General features: G+C 43.6%; 1 long non-coding RNA gene across 1 annotated transcript in view; it reads right to left on the reverse strand.

Moving 5' to 3' along the window:
• The window catches only part of LOC308462162, a 14,291-nt gene extending 3,326 nt beyond the window's left edge, over positions 1–10,965 (reverse strand). Inside the window, exons 1-4 of the long non-coding RNA XR_013979029.1 lie at positions 10,875–10,965; positions 10,430–10,542; positions 6,822–6,902; positions 5,252–5,326 (exon numbers count right to left, since the gene is read on the reverse strand). This is a non-coding gene — a long non-coding RNA (uncharacterized lncRNA). The remainder of the gene's footprint in view (positions 1–5,251; positions 5,327–6,821; positions 6,903–10,429; positions 10,543–10,874) is intronic.
• Positions 10,966–19,008: the final 8,043 nt, after the last annotated feature.

Consider the following 19,008-nt stretch of genomic DNA (forward strand, 5'->3'; position numbering starts at 1 on the left):
GCATGCATCTCACTCAAAATGCACAGCACCCTCACTAATTAAATTATCACATCACAACTACCAAATATTGGATGACAGATTAATCTTTTTTTTTAAAAAAAAAAAAAAAAGAATGATCAATCAGTGCCATGTTTCTTCATTTCAGGAGTTCTGGGTTCAACCTACAATCTATATAGCACCTAGTAGAGCATCATTTGCATTTCTGCTGCCATGTTAAGGCTACTTAAAAGCTGTCTGTATGGCTTCAGTATCAGCCAACTTACACACACACGATTTACAATCTAACCTGATTATGAGTTCTGGAGAAATTGAACGCTTGCACACTACGTATTTTGTGACATCTTGGATGGCCTAGTAAAGGTATTGCCTTATTGTGCATTTTGGAACTAAATAGGTAAAACTCTCTTCCTCACCCAGAAGATAAGGGAAAGAATCACACATTTATTTCCTCTGCAACCTCTTTTGTAGTAAGATAGAACTGAGCTGTGTTGGGGGAGGGGCTCCTTCACTCTCTGTTGAACCTTGTATCCGAAAACTTGGAATTATATTTGAAATCCATACCCCACCTAAATTTAATAAGCTGAAATCCCCAAGAACCATATTTTTCAAACTTCAAGTCAAACACCTGGCTTCTGAGATTATATTAAACTGTTTAATTTCATCAATTGAGATATTTTAAATTTTGCTTTTATCCTTTAGGAGGCTGTTTTGAATTTTGAGGCAGAAAACCCTGCATTTTTAATCAACTTTTAAAAATAAATAAATCCCTAAATGTTAGGCTGTAGCAATTTTTAGGGGAAAAAATCTCACAAATGATTTCCTTATGAGACTCAACACCACTCCCTCCTATTAAAATTTGTTCCTATTAAAATTTGAATTGCAGATCGTATCTAGTTTCGTTCTCTTTAAAATACATAACATTTGAGAATACAGACATATGTTTATATGTATATACTGCCCTTTTATCGAAAGATTCTCAAGACAAATCATCATCATGGCATAAAAATAATTAACAGCTAGGCACATATCTGACAAAATTTAAAATTCAGATTTTGAAGTCTTCTGATTTCCCAATACCTACTTGCAGGCATGAAATCTCAGAATCTGAATGAGAAAGTGTATATGTTTCTTTGTGGTTTTTTAAGCAAACCAATAAATAAAATCTAACATAAAGTTCCAGGAACAAGAGAATCAAATAACGGAGAATTAATTCTCATCAGCCTCTGTTTTTATAGTTTCTATCCGGAACACAAGCCTATGCCATTGGCTGACAGTCAACAGGGCACCTTCTCACGGATTGGTCCTTAGTATTGACAGTGATGGATGGCCTTCTCAAGGATTGGCTAGCATCACAGCTGGGCTGCTCCTGCTGAAGGAGGACTTTATGATTAATTAAGCAGTTCAGTCCCTTGAGGAAACCAAGAGCCTCATCAGTGGGATCCCCTTCCTCCCTTTCCCCAATTTCAAATGCTTGTTCACAAGACGAAGAAACATAAATGGTATTATATCAGTGGACTGAGTTCTCCAAAGAATACGGGGGGAGGGGTGCCCTCTTGCCCCCTTCTTGTCTCCTATATCTGTGCAAAGCAAATTAGCCTTCACCAGTTCTCATCCCCAGTGATCTCTTCCTATGGATTTCCCCCTACCACTCAAAATCTCTTTTGTTTCCCAGTCATTGTTAAAATGCACACTCCAATCCTGAAAACCCAGAAAACTTCTGCAGAAACAGGTTTCTGCAGTCAGATCTGCTATTCTAGGTCTGCGCAAAGCAAGGGATAAGGCATTTCCCTCAGTCCACATGAAAGTGAAGGTTAGTTTAACACTGTAAGAAGTACTGATAACTGGGCCTGCTCGGAGCTTTTAACCCTAATTACCAAGACGTAGACATCAGTTGCATTGCGTGAAGGACTTTGAGCACTTCAACATCTATATAAAAGATGGTGATCGTGATGATTGCTGATTAAGACAAGGTTTGTTCGTTTTTAGAGCATCAATGAAATCTTGAAAGGTGCTACTTGTGCTGTGTACATTCACTCCCCTTCTGCCTCCAGTAAAGAGGTTTGGCAGGTTTTTGTATTTCAAAAACCTAAACCTGATTGATCAAAGGGAACAGTAAGTGAAATGTGTCTCAAACCACTTTCAACTTCCTTTAAAACTATTGTCTAACTTCAGCTTAAGATAATTTCTTTAACTTCCAATGGTGTGAGAAAGACATTTCTTCGTTCCCATTGTCACCTCTGATCAAACAGGTTCAGCACATTTTTGAAACAATAGGAAAACCTTCTCAGCAGATGGAAAAGTGAGGTGAGAGTTGCTAGCTTTTTTGGGTCTGCAGGCTCGACACCTCCCCACACAACCAAACACGCAAAGCAACCTATTATAGTGCTTACAATAGAATGCTTCTTACAGACCTAATTACAGCAGAGCAAGGGGACTCAGAAGTCATATGTGCCAAATCGGCAACCTACACAACGCAAACGACTTCCAGTTGCATCAAAAGAGCTGTGCTCTGCTTTCAGCTGGATTCTGCATATAGGGTTGCCCCATCCCCCCCCCGACCCCCAGCTGTGTTCCTAGCCTTTCCCTTAACAGTAGACTGTCATACAGAAATTACACAAGGGAAGTTTTGACTGGCAAGAGGTGGGAAATAGGTCTGCCTGCTAAAGTTTAGGAGGAGGGCCGAGCCAGGGACAAATTGACAGCCACATCTACAGCCATTTAATAGCACCTTCTTCTTCCATTTAAATCCACATATTCCAGAGCGGAGTCCTGGTTTATATTCCAAGTTTAGTGTTTCCCCAATGGGTGGGCTGGGGGATAAAATGCAGCCGCAACTCCAGGAGTTTGATGGTTTTCACCAGGAGAGGGCGCTCGAAGACAGCTGCTTTTGGACTGAGCTTCCCTACCCCCAAAACACTTACAAAACATTCACAATGAAAAGGAGCTTCTCTCCCAATATTCTCTTTGGAACTTTAGTATCTGCAAAGGGGGTGGGGGATTTGGATTCAGATCATGACAGGAGCAAAGGGTTAAATCCACTACATTTCCAGTGTGGGACGGGGCTCTTTGTGGCTGCTATTTACTTTAAACGAAAAAGGCGGGGAAGCACTTTGCACAATTATGACACATCTAGTTGGACATCTGCTGGAAAGTTCTCCTTTGCAATTCTGATAGAAATGAATGGGACCTGTGAAAGAGCCTAGTAACAGGCCCTGGCAGCCAAGGATGGTGATTGTGGGGGATTTGATTCTGTGTCCAGTTTAATGATAAGTTATCCAATTCACACTTCTTGAACCAATACACAGACCAAAACACAATTCTCCTTTGAAACTCAGACTTCTGCAGATGTTGCAATGGGGTTCTCCAGCCAAATAATGTGTACAAAATCCACATTTTAGAAGACAGTGAGCTTACAAACACATATACTCCTGAAAGCAGCATACAATTATGCATTATATTAGGGATAACTGCTTGCAAAACTCTGTGCATTGGCCCAAACTGCATACAAACATGTTTACATTAGGAGAAATTCACACTAAAATGCTGATGAATTTTTCACAAGGATTTTTCTAAAAGTGCAGATTGCTGAGACAATGTAGAGAACTGAAGATTTGCACAATGAGAAATGGAGATAACTCAAACTGACAGATGTGCCCATACCTACTGCCAGCTTTGTCAAAACAAAAGGTGAGAAAAAGGGATTTTTAAGAACAACAATTTTTTAAAAATGTAATCATACTGCAGCAGGACGATTAATAATAATGGGTCTTATTATAAACACATATTGCTGGGTATCTTGCAGTAGGATGAACTGGCCAGTGGGTGGTGGTAGATTTGGTCTTGCGCTTGTGCTTTTAACAGCAACTTGATCTCCAGAAACCAGCCAGTGAACATTTTCAATGAACGGAGATAAACAGTGTCATGCAATGGCAGTTGCTAAAGAGACCAGAGAAGGGGCTGCCTAAAATAAGTTGGCAACTGTGTTGTAGAGTGATACCAAATATATATAGATATTCCCAAGACCCACACAGATTCAAATATAAAAAATGTCATCTAGTAAACTACATGATTGTAGGGGGATGTGGTTGCGGCTGTTGTTTTTAAAAATTACCATCTCTTTGTTAAAAACTGGGGCAAGTTAAGAATGGTGGAGGATCTCAGCAGGTGGCACTGTTGAAATGCCAAGTTCTGATTGCTCAGGCAAATTGTTCCTTTTCTGCAATGACTCAGCTTAGACGCTGTTATGCAAAGAAACCCCAACCAATTATGTGTCAATGATAGGGGAACCTATCTGATGCTGTCATCTAATCTTGGTTCTCCCATAGTTCTTCTGTCTCTTTTCAAACTGCATAATATATCAATTTTAATATAATCATGTTTTAAAAATGTACCAGTAGTAGTCTTTCCCAGACATTTCCAGAACTGCAACAGCGAAATTAGTATCGGGGGGGGGGGGGGTTAAAAATCAGCAAAATGTCTGGGTTTTTGCAAACAGAACCAGGAAGTGTGTGGCCCCCAAAAGCTCCACAACTTTGTCAGGATTTTTACTTCTTTAAATATGGCAACTCTAAACAGTAGCACAATCTCTGCAAGTGTAGTTTGCCTTAGCACTAGTCTTCAGCCTATTTGATGAGGTTGATTTGCTCAGTGATGCATTAGGTGGGTGAGGACACTCACAGCTATTTCAGGACATGTCCACTGTCACCTTTTGGGTTGGCACCATTTTATCGGCATGGTTTTGTTTTTAGAGTGCATTGCAGCAACCCAGCCTTGACCACACAAACAACATGGGAAGGCTGTTGGCTTCATACCCTGAAGGGTCTTCTGAAAATGGCTGGTCAAACACAATAGAAACATGATTCTGGACAAGATACAGCCTTTGTCAGATCCAGTAGGGCTTTTCTTATGTTTTCAAGTTTGTAGATAGAAATGAAATATGCTACACTTTCTGCCTGTTCACTCACATGAGATTCCCAATGCATATGCTAGTAAGTCCATTACAGTGGTACCTCGGGTTACATACGCTTCAGGTTACATACACGCTTCAGGTTACAGACTCTGCTAACCCAGAAATAGTGCTTCAGGCTAAGAACTTTGCTTCAGGATGAGAACTGAAACCGTGCTCCGGCGGCACAGCAGCAGCAGGAGGCCCTATTAGCTAAAGTGGTGCTTCAGGTTAAGAACAGTTTCAGGTTAAGTACGGACCTCCGGAACGAATTAAGTACTTAACCCGAGGTACCACTGTACTTACTGGAGGTGTTGTGCTGTTTTGGGACCCACAGTCTTGACTGGCTACTGATTTGGATGGCAGGTGCCGTCAGATGCTCTCTGAACAGAAAAGTGGTATACAGCAAATAAATAGTAAATTTGCAGAACTAGGCCAGTAGTGTAACTTGGGGTGGGGGGAGAGACTTAACCTGGGTGGGAAATGGTAATCAAGAATAATGTAAGATACAGGAAGAACTTTCTGGTGGTAAGAGCTGTTTGATGGTGGAAGAAGCTACCTCAGAAGGTGCTGGACTCTCCTTCATTGGAAGTTTTAAAACAAAGGTTAAATGACCATCTGTCAGAGATTCTTTAGCTGTGACTCCTGCACTGTAGGAGATTGTACTAGATGACCCTTAGGATCCAATTCTGATTCTACAGACAATTTTAAAATTAGCGGAGTGCTTTCTTTTTCAGCTGTAAGGATTCAACCTTTTTAAAAAAACAAACAGTTATCAGTTTGCTCAGGGGTTTATTAAGAACAGCAGCAAGTTGGGTGGATTGACTTCCTTCAGGTTTTCACTGCCTTGGTTCCCATGACCTAATATAGTAGAGAACATTCAGCTACTGAATTATGATGGTTAGGAGAGGAGAAAAATGGAAGGCTTGTGAGTTTGGCCAACTGTTGCTGCTTGGACAGTACAGGCGTCCCCGCACGAGACTAGAATGCCTGTACATGCAAAAGCTGTACAAATATTTAAAAAAAAAATGGTAAATTGTAGAACTTCGAGGCATGCTAGGTCAACTCGTCTTGCAGCAACCATTTTTTCTGCACCACTGCGTATTTCTAGGGCTGTACTGGGTCTTGTACCCCTCTAGAAACTAGAGTGGGAAAATGTGCTTAATTAACAGAGTATGGGGAAAACCTTCTGTCATTGCTATCTGGAAGTTCCTTATGTGGGATGCACAAAGGCCTTCTCTAAGCAGGGACTTCAAATGAGGCATCTGTCAGCAATGCTTAAGAGACTTCCCATATAAAAAGCATGCGAAGAACAAAGCCAGTAGAGGAGCAGGGGCCAGAAACCCGAGGGCAATCTCTGCATTGCTGAACCTTTCTGCTGCCAGCACTGTAACCCAATATGTGCGTCTCATCCTTGCATCTTATCCTGTTGTGCCCTGAGAACAAGTCCTTCACTCTTTCCTCGACCTCTGTCTGACAAGCTGACAAAGACAGAGCTACAGTCAATGGACTCTGGAAAGGCTGTACAAAAGGCCCATCAGGTCCGTGGGAGACCAAAGGGGGCCTTGGTGCGGCTACTCCTTCTGTCATGGATAGGGACATCATGTTGACAGGCCCCTTAAAACATAATATAGCAGCTTCCTGTGCCCGGCCTGGCTTCATTCTATATGCCACCTTGGGGTAACAGAATGTGTTCTCAGAGAAGGGTATCTTAGGACCTGAGAATAACAATGAAGGGAAAGCCTTTTACTGTATTCAGGAATCTGATTAATTTCATACCCTCGAACATTTCTCCAATGAAAATAGGCACATCCTATTCCATTATTCTTATTCTTATTAGTGCTATTTTTCGAGAAAAAGAGGTGTTAGAACTTACCATGAATGCCTCCCTTGTTCTCTTATAAAGGCAATGGCACCCACTTGAGAGATGCCGGAACGGAGTTCTAGTGAGTTCCAGCTGAAAAAAGCCATTATTATTATTATTATTATTATTATTATTATTATTATTACTCATACCCCACCCACCTGACTGGGTTACCCCAGCCACTCTGGGCAACTTCCAACATATATAAAAACATAAGAAAGCATTAAACATTAAACAACTTCCCTATAAAGGGCTGCCTTCAGATGTCTTCTAAAGGTTGTTTAGTTACTTGTCTCCTTGGCTCAAGGGTTGCATAACTCCATACCCTCCAGCATTTCTCCAATGAAAATAGATACGTCCTAAGGAAAGGCGGGACATTAAGGGATCAAATCAGAAACTGGGACAGCTTCTGTATGTAAATCCGGGACTATCCCTGGAAAATAGAGATACATGGAGGGTCTGTAATTTCCAGCAGCAGTTAATAAGCAACACCAGGATGGAAGGATGTTTCTTCCAAGTTGTCTAGAACTCAGGCATCGCTTGTAGTAATTCTGCGGTGTTTGTCTCCATTTATCTGAGGCAGGCCGTATCAGAGGTCCAGAGCGGACTAGGCCACTTTAGAGCCCGTAGCCACGATAAAAAAGAAAACATGGTGTAAAGAGTATGGGTTGCTCGTGCGTAAGTTGCCGCCTCTCCTGGCTTTGTTGCCTTGTTAAACCTTTCAGTCTGGACAGCCCTTCACTTCGTGGCTGCCTCAGTCGCTAGCAGAATCCGTCAGTGGGCGTTTCTTAAACCTTTTCCAACATAAAAGTTGTTTGACACCCAGTCTCCTCCTACTCTCTCTGCGCGGAAGTCTTCTGCGCAGGGAGGGCGTGGGTAGCGGAGGACCCGTGCTCTCCCCGCTGGTGTCCGGTGAAGAGTCTGGGAGCCCTCTCGCCGATTCCCCCATCTGCCCCTCTTTATTCCTGGTGTTGCGCTGAATTGCTTCCCCATCTGCTGAGCTGCCTCTCTCCCTGCTGGGCCCTTCTCCAGCATCATTTGAGAGCCTTCCCTCCGCCTCTAGCTCCGATGTCAGTTCCCTGACACATGGCTACATACAAAAACAAAACAAGGCACCAGAAAAAGAGCCAGCTGTTTGTTTACATAAGCAGCTGATCTGTGAGGATGCGTTCATCATGGTCTAATCTTGTGTCTTCAGAATGAATATATTTTTATGAACATTAATGAACATTTTGGACACTTTAATATGATAAAATCTCTATCAGTCCCGTCCCCCCAAAAAGAGAATTATGTCTGCTACCAAACCACATCTCTTATTCGCTTAAATTTGCAGCTCTAAGCTGAGTGTGCTATGTTTTGGTCTGATATGCATAGAAACAGTTCATACCCTCCAATATTTCTCTGACGAAAACAGAGACATCCTAAAGAAAAGCGGGACATTCTGGATCAAATCAGAAACTGGGATGACTTCTGTAAATCTGGGCTGTTCCTGGAAAATAGTAACACTTGGAGGGTCTGACAGTTGCAAAACTTATTAAATGCCCAAAGTGCCTATATTTGTGAGCCCGTTGGAGCTTGAGGTCCAGGCCAAATGGCCTTCCAGTCCTGGCCTCCCCCCCAATTGGCTCTGAGTTGAGGGCCAAATTACATTTATGCTGAACCTCCATGGTTGGGGGTGGCCATGTACCCTACTTAACACAGCACAGTCCTCTATTTCAAGGGACATCAGAGAACTCTTCCCCATTTCCATGAGTCCTCTGGTTGAAGGTCTATCTAATCTAAGAACTAGGAATGGAGAGCAAGGGCCTCAAAGTTGCCAATCAATAGAGTATAATTATAGCAATTATTTCTAAATTTGCATCAATACATGTGAATTAGCATATGCAAATAGGTGCTGCTTTTGCCCTATTTTTTAAGGGAGGGGAGGGGAGGGGAGGGGAGTGTTGATGCATTAGGTGGCTACCCCTAAAGGCCATACCAGCAGTAAACTGAGTGCTGGACATTCTATGAAGTATTGATTTTAAAGCTAGGAAACAAAACCTCTGTGTAAAGATGTAGTTTACCTTTGTATACCAGATGCTAAGGGCAAACAACATGAATAGACCATCGTTTTTCTACCATGGCCATGAGCAACCAGAGGCACCCAGCTATCTTGTGGTGGAAACAGAAGGCAGAATTAGAGATCCTGACAGACCTAGCAAAACAATTTTCATGTACTTTGATTCTGTTGGATCAAAACTGGACGAAACGAGAAGTTAAAGCGGGGCTAAATGCATGGGCTTTATCTTCTACAGTTTGCTTCCCGCCCCTTTCAACTGCAAATGGAAACTCAAGAGAGGCCCTTAGCAATGTCTCCTAATGAATGCTTGCTCTACGTATATGCATTCTGATCATGGGGGCATGAGATGTTGGTGTGCGGCTCTCCGGAGGGGATGAACAGGGGGGATTTGATTATAGCCCAGACCGTATGGCGAGGGCTGCTGAGATGGAGATAATCACTGAGCCAGCGAGACGAGGCACAACGCTGACAACAGGCGGTCTCAGTAGTCGCTATGGCAACCGAGGCCTACTGGGCCACTCCAGCCTCAGCCTGGCTCTGTTTCTGCAGCCTAACATCTGCTTTCTCAAGGGCTGCTGGGAGTTGGCGGGGGTGGCAGCGAGGGGAAAAACGGGCAAGCATTTCACTTTCGGAAAGGGGGGGTGGGGAGAGGAAATCCAGAGGAGAAACAAATTAGGACAAGCATCCAATAAAAGGAAGGGAAATGTATTTATTAACACTAGGGAGAGGTTGTTCCACCAGCTGCTTTGATTGATGGGCCGGACTCCATGTTGTCAGATTCCCCCTCCCCCCACTTTTTGTTTTTTGTCTGGTGGAGGGTTGGGGTGGGGGGGGGGAGAGAGAGGAAAGAGAAAGCGTAGCAAAGCACTGGGTCTGTTTATGCAAGCAGAACGCTTCTTCCCACCCCACCCCTCCACATTTCCTCGAGCTGCCACACTTGATTGATAGTTTAGACAACAATTGGACGGCGCAAGAGACCGGTTGCCTTATCCGGAGCATCTTCAGCCAGCCCTCAACGCACTCAGACAGGAGAGAGTAAAAGAAATTATTATGGAGCACGGCGGCTGAGCAGGGAGGAGAAGCAATTAAAGAACAATTATTGTGCAGTGGTGCCGTGTCTACCTGCTGCTTACCTGAGCAGCTTTGATGGGGAGGGAGGGAGTTGTGGGGAAAACACACTTGCTGGCCTAGGAAGAGTCAGTCTCTGGTCTTTGCTTGTGAGACATCAGGGTCAAGGTGACAGAGGGGGGAAACTACACCCCCCCCCTCTTGATATATAATTTGGAATATGCTATCCCATCCCTCCCACCCCACAGCCATTAAAGGTATTTAACAAACAATGCTTCCACACAGATGTACTGGATAACTAAGAATATCATCTTTCTTTTTTAAAAAATAAGGTTTCTAGCCCTCAGTGCCATGTAGATATGTAATTTCAGCAAGGCTCAAATTGATTCCCCGCCCCCCCCCCCGCCCCCCGCACAGGGAAAAGCAACTTCAGTATGAGCAGACATGGGGAGAGGGAGTGGTGAAAACAGGTGCTTAACTCTTTTCTACCCACCATGTATTTCCTCCAAATTGACTCCCTGCCACTTCCCCTCTGCAGGATTCCAAAATGCATATTTTGAGAGGCCTTGTGTGAAATCTGTACAGGGGACCGCTGGTCTGAAATCTCTGGAAAAAAAGGATTGATGGTTACTGGAGTCTAATTAAGGGCAAGAGTTCAGGCTCTGAATTTATATTCATAGTCACATCATAACCCCAGAAGATGAAGAAGAAGAATCATGATAAGGGTGCGCCCTGTTCTCATAGTGGTCAGCCACATGCCAAGGGAAAGCCTGCAAGCAGGACATAAGCACAATAGTATTCTCCTCAAATACTGTTGGTAAATGTATGCAGCTATCAAGACTAGCAGCCATTGATTCTTATCTACCCCTCCCCTTTAAAGCCATCCAAGTTTATGTCCAATACTACTTCCTGTGGCATAATTTAACTATGTGCTATACCAGGGATGGGGGCATTTTTGGTTAAGTGGGCCCGATCTTTATCTCCTTCATCAGATGATTGACAGGAAAGTGGTTCCACTCATCTGTAAGAGTTGGCCTGCATGGGGGGGGGAGGGGGAGGAGAGAGAGACTGAGACCAAGCAGGATTGAACTCCTCATGCATCAGCTGATGTCTGGGGAGTTCAATCCTGCTTTCCTCAGAGTTTGGGCGCACAAGAGAGCTCCCTGCAGGGAACTTTGCACACCCAAACCAAGGAGGATTGAACTCCCCACAAGTTAAATCCTGCTTTTTGCCGCACTTCTATTGGCCCCACACCTGATGTTACAGATGATGTTGGATGTGAGGCAGGTGGGCATGATTTGGAGAAAATGGCCTGGCTGGAAGTCCCACACCCCTGTGTGACATGAAGAAGTACTTACTTTTCTCTCTCCTGAACTTTTCATTTTTCAGCTTCATTGGATAACCCTGGGTTCTAGTATTATGAGAGAGAGAGGAGTATCTCTTGGATGACTTCCCAGTCACTCTAAACATGTGACATGTGCTGGGTTTGGGGTGTAAAAATGGTGTCAGGGAGGAATTTTGCCAAAAAGCAGTGGAACCAGCTCCAAAAGCTTAAAATTACTATGGGGGGGGGGGAGGTTTTCCCCCAAAAGCTCAACAACTTTGCGAGTGTCAGGAATTTTACTTTTTTAAATATGACAACTCTATGTTTCTTCCTTTTTACACTAGAAGTGTCACTTTTTACACTAGAAGAGAGTAATGTCCAGAGTATGAATCTTGTGATTTTTATAGATGCTTAAGGAAATATACTATAGGCCTCACCACTCAGAGCTGCCAGTTCCGCTTTCTGCAAAATGGTACTAAAATTACCCACAATTCTCTGCAAAGCAGTTTCTCATATTTAGAAGAGGAAATGTTAGTGTTTAGTTTAGTTTAGTTTAGTTTAGTTTAGTTTAGTTTAGTTTAGTTTAGTTTAGTTTAGTTTAGTTTAGCAAGGCTGAAGTCACTAGCAAATGTAGGAACTGGCAACCATTCTGAAGTATGGTTGTCTATGCACCATACATTTAAAGCCTATCCCACCCACCTCCCAAAGAATCCTGGGAGATGTAGTTTATCTCTCATTGGGCTGCAATTCCCAGCACACTTAACAAACTGCAGTTCCCAGTATTCTTTTTTTTGCAGGGGATGTGCTTCAAATGTGCTTTTAATGTATGGTGAGTACTCAAGTCACTTCTGAAAACAATCTCAATGAAGATTGTGAGGAAGGAGACATACAATGAATAGCCCTGCTTCTGTAATGTGTGAACAATCTGCTTACGAGTAAAAGTTCTCATCCTTCATCAGGGCTGGCCTGAGATATTTTCGCATGTGAGGCAAACCACAAAATGGCTTCCTCCACCAGGGAAGAAGGAGTGAATGAAGCTCAACACCAGGAACAAGGGGGAATAAAGATCTACAATATGATCTGCCGCTCCTGTGGCTCCTGCTGCCTGAGGTTGGTGAGCCGTCCCTATCCTTCACCAACAGAGGCATTTGTGCTCCTGCTAAGTAACTTCTCTTTCAATGACAAAAATACAGGAGCTGAGGTGTGTTAATGTCTTGTTACATTTAATAATCTGTTTGTGTGAACATGAGTCTTAAGTTTACATATTGGTGGGACAACCTGCCTCTTCTCACTCCCTATCCACTTAAATAAGTAATTGGGAAGAGGGAAGAGCTAAATTTGCACCAGAAGATGCTCTCTAAAGTATTTGACTTCCATTGTTTGTATACATCTTGTAATACATTTGTCCCAAGGTGCACAGGGGCATCTGTCATGCAGTTAAGATGGTTTAACAGAGATATTTAGAGACCTTTAAGCAGCTGCACTGTATATGCTTAAGAAAGCAAAGGCAAAGTAAATGTTATCAAGGGGGCAAGATGAGAGGCAATTGGAATAAACCATAGAAATGGGGTGGGGGAAAGCAAGTTTCCTCCCCATAAATAGACGTGGAGAAATCGCTGTGCCTCCTCTTCAGCTTTGGCAGCTAGATCCTGGCAACTTGTTTCAAAACAATAAAATAATACTTGGAAAATGAATATTATAATAGATGGAAACTATTTGTGAAATCTCTCCATTCTGATAGTTTTAAATATTAAAATAACAGCCACATTATTTTTTAAACATTATATTTATTGTTTACAACCATTTCCACTACCCCCCACCTCAACAGTAAGCATGCTTGTGGTTACTATTTTGTTCTATAATCATGGAATCATTAATAGACCAATCTCCAGTGTAGTTGGTCTAGTTCATGGGTAGGCAAACTAAGGCCCAGGGGCCAGATCTGGCCCAACTGCCTTCTAATCTGGCCTGCGGATGGTCCGGAAATCAGCATGTTTTCACATGAGTAGAATGTGTCCTTTTATTTTAAATGCATCTCTGGGTTATTTGTGGGGCCTGCCTGGTGTTTTTACATGAGTAGAATGTGTGCTTTTATTTAAAATGCGTCTCTGGGTTATTTGTGGGGCATAGGAATTTGTTCATTCCCGCCCCCCCCCAAAAATATAGTCTGGCCCCCCCACAAGGTCTGAGGGACAGTGGACCGGCCCACTGCTGCAAACGTTTGCTGACCCCTGGCTCTAGTTGGACACTGCTGTATTCTTGTCTCCGCCCTGTGTCTTACATCAACATATTTTCCACAACTGCAGGACTAAGAAGGAAGCATTGCCCTTCTCAACCTTCCCCTCCCCCTCCAGTTGCGGACATTTATGCAAAATTATTACTGTTATTGCACTCTTGTTGTGTGTGTCTCTCTGTGTGTCTATGTAATAGATTGCTTGTTTTACCTACTTCAGTACTCTTTATGGTTCACCAGTATCTGGCAGAGGTCTTTCCAAACTGCCATATGTAAGATCTTTAAGTGGGAGGTGGAAATGCATAGGTGTAGCCAGGGTTTATGTTGGGGGGGGGGAGGACAACACCCACTAGACACCACCCTCTGTCTGGCTCTGTCTAGCAGATTCAGAATGAAATGTCTCAACAATAGTTGTTGTTCAGAAAAATCTGTACAATTTCTACTTTTAGTCAAGTATTTTTATTTATTTACAGCTGCCCCCCCCCCGGTTGTCCCCTGGCTACACCCATGTGCCTATGATTAAACATGTAGAGCAGTAGTCTTCAACCATTTCAGCCCACCCACCTATAACCCAAATAGGCATTTTGTGGACCCATTTATTAATTTTAACTATCTATTTGTATGGTGGTAGTGCTGCTGTTGCAATCTGTTTTAGATCAGACCTGAAGACCAGTGATGTAGAGCATAGTATTACCACACAGTTATGGCCACTTCCCTAAAGAAGGAAGGTTTGGTGGCTCACCTTGAACAGATTTCCATACATGGATCTATACAATATCCCCAAGCATTTCAAGCATGTGTAGTGCATAACATTCTGGTGTTGTGCCAGACCTGTGGCTCAGACCATGGCTGGGGGTTATGCACAATTGCATTGTTGTAACCTTTTGGACGTGGGTGGCGCTGTGGGTTAAACCACAGAGCCTAGGACTTGCCGATCAGAAGGTCGGCGGTTCGAATCCCCGCAACGGAGTGAGCTCCCATTGCTCGGTCCCAGCTCCTGCCAACCTAGCAGTTCGAAAACATGTCAAAGTGCAAGTAGATAAACAGGTACCACTCCGGCGGGAAGGTAAACGGCGTTTCCGTGTGCTGCTCTGGTTCGCCAGAAGTGGCTTAGTCATGCTGGCCACATGACCCGGAAGCTGTATGCCGGCTCCCTCGGCCAATAAAGTGAGATGAGCGCCGCAACCCCAGAGTCGGTCATGACTGGACCTAATGGTCAGGGGTCCCTTTACCTTTACCTTTTTAACCTGATGTTTACCTCTTTTAAGGGAGGAAGTTCTGCTGCACCTGAATGATGCAGCAGAGTAGCATTCTGAATACAGAAGCGTACAGAATGGTGTAAACATAGGGTGGGTGGAAATGTGCCATCATTGCTAATAACGTTACTAGTACTGTGCAATAGGGTCCCGTGACCCTGACACAATCACGTCCCATAGTTTATGCAATATCAGTGAAACCTTGTAAGAAAGCATCGGGATTTGTTGTAGCAAGCCAGCATTGAACACATTTTTAAAAGATCATATGAAAAGTCATTGAGGTCCCATATATCATACCCTCCAACATCTCCCCGATGAAAATAGGGATGTCCCGTTCCATAATGATAACTTTACTATTTATACCCCACACATCTTATTAGGTTTGCCCCAGCCACTCCGGGCAGCTTCCAACATATATAAAAACATAATAAAACATTAAATATTTTTAAAAATCCCTATACAGTACAGGATTACCTTCAGACGGCTCAGGGGTCGGATAACTCCATACCCTCCAACATTTCTCCAATGAAAATAGGGACGTCCTAAGGAAAAGTAAAACATTCTGGGATCAAATCAGAAACTGTGCTGGCTTCTCTAAATCAGGGATGTCCCTGGAAAATAGGGACACTTGGAGGGTCTGATATATCACTTTTTTATTGGAAGCAGAATCAAGTTTCCAACTTGGCAGCAACATAACAGCCTACAAGGTTTGGCCATGATAATTTAATAGCTCATCTGCTCATGCGTTAAATGCAAAGCTAAACATTCAGTGGCCTTAAAAAAACCAGCTAGTAATTATGAAAGGTCACAACCAAGCAATACCCATTATTAGGAACTAAATAATCCAAGTCAAAATATACTTGCGTAAAACACAAGTCCTTAGACAAAGATGGAGAAGCAATATACACCTTTCAGTCACCCATACCATGTCAGAGGGATGGACAAAAGTGGATACTACTCTTGTGGACTACTGAATTGAACACCCAGATGGCTAGATTGAAGGTGGACCATGAGCCCATTGTGCTCTGCTCTGTTTAGGCAGCTAATTGTGTGAAATTGTTGTCGGGAATGCAATTAGAGGGCAGTGCATGTTCCTTGCCAGGCCTCAACCAAATGGAAGGCCTTAATTGGTAATTTAATTGCTTCCTAGCAGGTGAAGTTTTCCTCTCCTCTGGGGCTGGCATTGTGTATAGCAACCCCTCTAAATAATCAAAGCAGAGCCCATTCTTGTTAGCACTGAAAGGAAGAGAAAGTGCTTAATTGTATTTTCCTTTTACACTGTGTACACATCAGGATGTTAATATGCACATGGGGTGCACAGATTTGATTTAAGGATTTGGGGGGAATTATTTGGACACAGCATTTTCCTTTTTGCTTTTATCCTGTACCTGCAAGGGCCAATTTGATTTTGGTTTTTAATACTGCTGTTTTGTGCAAAAACAGTTACTGTGGATGTTCATTTCAGCAACTGGTAGAGACGGGCAAACTGCATCATTTCCTTGGCGCTGATGGCTAGATTGCGTTCTGGCAATGAGCAGGTGGAAGTAAGGGTTTCAGTGTCTCCACACTTGGTTAACGTGTGATTCTATATTGGATGTTTCCCGCTTGCAGTGTCATCTGTAGATCAGGAAAATCAAAATTAAATGGGGGGGGGGGGAGTGTGGGCTGCCACTTGGATTAGGATGGAGAGTTTGAAAAAGTTGCACACATGGGATGCATCAAATCAATTTTGAACTGCTATGTGTGCATACAATTTTTCCAGTTCCTTAAGATTGTTTGAAAACAGTTGTAAGAAGCTTCAGATCTACTATCAGAGCAAACATTGTAAACTTTACAAAAACACTGTAAAGTAGATCAGTCTTATTCTCATCACCAGAAGGGGTTGAAAGATAGTGGTTTAATTAAGGTCAAGAGAGACAGACAAGATCTGATCTGAGAGACAATAATATCTGGACTGTGCTTTGACCATGTCTAGTGAGAGTGACTTGTAGTGGGGGGCAGACCCTATAATTTACTGCTGAATTCCCTGCACTTTTGCAATCTGGTAACATGCTTGTTCATCACCAGATGATCACAAGAAGCTCTCACAAATTTGGAAGAGGAGTATCCAGGGAGGTCCTCCTGACACATACCCACACTCCTTTCTTTCTGTTAAATAAATTAAGTACTGCTGGCATCTACACCCCTTCAACCAATATTGCCAAGAGCAAACCCTTGGATCCTGAGAAATTGCTCTTCCCTGCTGAGCTATACTCAACAACCAGCTTTGGAGAGGGCTTGATCTGAGCCAGAGGGACTTGCTAGGATTCAGTTGACAGTATACAACCCTGAAAAATCCTAAAAGTATTTAAAGAGTGCTTCTTTACATGTTAAAAGTACCTTTCCCCCACCATTTAATAACCACCATCACTGTTCAGACTTCTAGGATTGTAAAGAAGGACTTCCAGGGCAGAGGGCACAATTTCCAGACACTCTTGATTACTAGGCATATTCTACTTTTAAAAGACAGGTTGGCACAGCAGGACAGCAAGTAAGACACTGTCTGGGCAGAAACAAACTCCCTACCACCATCAGCTGCCTAGCTTCTTTCATTCCCCCCACCCCAATCCAATGCAGGGCATTCTTCCCATCCATCATCTGTCACTGCGAGTCGGATGTCCCGAGATCGATCAGCCATCCGTCCCTGCTGCCCTTTAACGAGATCTCTGTTCACGAGGGTCAGATATTTTGGTTTATCAGGAAGCCACAGCAGCGGCTGGCTGATAACAGGCTGTTGTTGAGCACACAACTACACAATTCAGCTCCTCCAGGACAAAAAAAAGCAAAGGGAGGGTTACAGAGAGGAACGGCAGGGTGTCTTAGGGTAGGGAGAGAGCCAGAGAAGCAGCTCCCATGCATTGCACAGGCCCCTGTCCATTCAATGATGTTTTTGTGCAGGAGGAGACCTTTCTGGGGGATTAGGCTGAGAGCTGCCTCCCACTCTGCTGCCCCTAACGGTGCCTCATGAGAGGGCACCTCTTTATGATAGGAACAACTGAATAATAACCACGGTTTTGGCAGAGTACAGAGTTTGTGATGGGCCAGAGGAGAAGAGAGAAGCAGCCTCTTTAAGGCGGGGATTGCAAATGTCTACATTATTCTTCAGACAGTGGTCTGTGTATCAACCATAATGTGATGTGATGCTTATAGACATAAGCTAAGAGCTAGGAATCCATGGTTCTAATCTCAGTCAGAGATGACACCACTGGGTGTCAGCAAGCCACTCTCTCACTGCCACCTTTTGGGCACAAGAGTGTTCGCTCACCTCTGGACGACTCAGTTAAGGCATGTGAGGTGATATTATTATTTATGAAACTTCTTAGTCACTTGTTACCTAAAATGTCTCCAAGGGACTTACATTTAAAAGCAAAAATGCATTACAGTGGTACCTCAGAAGTCGAATGGAACGGAAGTCTGTTCGACTTCCAAAACGTTCGGAAACCAAAGTGCGGCTTCCAATTGGCTGCAGGAAGCTCCTGCAGCCAATCGGAAGCCGCGTCTGATGTGCGGGTTCCAAAGAAATTTTGCAAACACTCACTTCTCGGTTTGCGGCATTTGGGAGCCAAAATGTTCAATTCTCAAGGCGTTTGGGATCCAAGGTACGACTGTACATCATGGGGAATAAGAAAAAAATCATATAAAGCATTTAATGTTTTCATACCACATACCACAAACAGTCCCCCCCGGAAGCTTCCAAAAGCAAAAGCAGAGGAGGAGATGGGCAACTGCAAAAGAGATGGGCATTACAGGGGGCAATGGCAAAGGGGGCATCCAATCATGGAGGAGGAGGCAAGTGAGGAGGCAACTGCCCTCCCTCGCCTCTGCATAGAGGGCCTGTAGGGAAGGAGAAAGTCTATCAGATATTTGGGGCCTGAGTCATTAAGGGCCTCTGTAAAGCAAGGAAAGTAGCCATCCTAGAAAGGACACCAGCTACAGTGGTACCTCAGGTTACATACGCTTCAGGTTACATATGCTTCAGGTTACAGACTCCGCTCACCCAGAAATAGTGCTTCAGGTTAAGAACTTTGCTTCAGGATGAGAACTGAAACCGTGCTCCGGCGGCACAGCAGCAGCAGGAGGCCCTATTAGCTAAAGTGGTGCTTCAGGTTAAGAACAGTTTCAGGTTAAGTACGGACCTCCGGAACGAATTAAGTACTTAACCCGAGGTACCACTGTATATCACGGTATCTGTAGCTCAGTGGCACAGTGTGTACCTTGCA

The sequence above is a fragment of the Podarcis pityusensis genome, assembly GCF_964106645.2.
Source record: "Podarcis pityusensis genome assembly, chromosome: 13".
NCBI lineage: Eukaryota > Metazoa > Chordata > Lepidosauria > Squamata > Lacertidae > Podarcis > Podarcis pityusensis.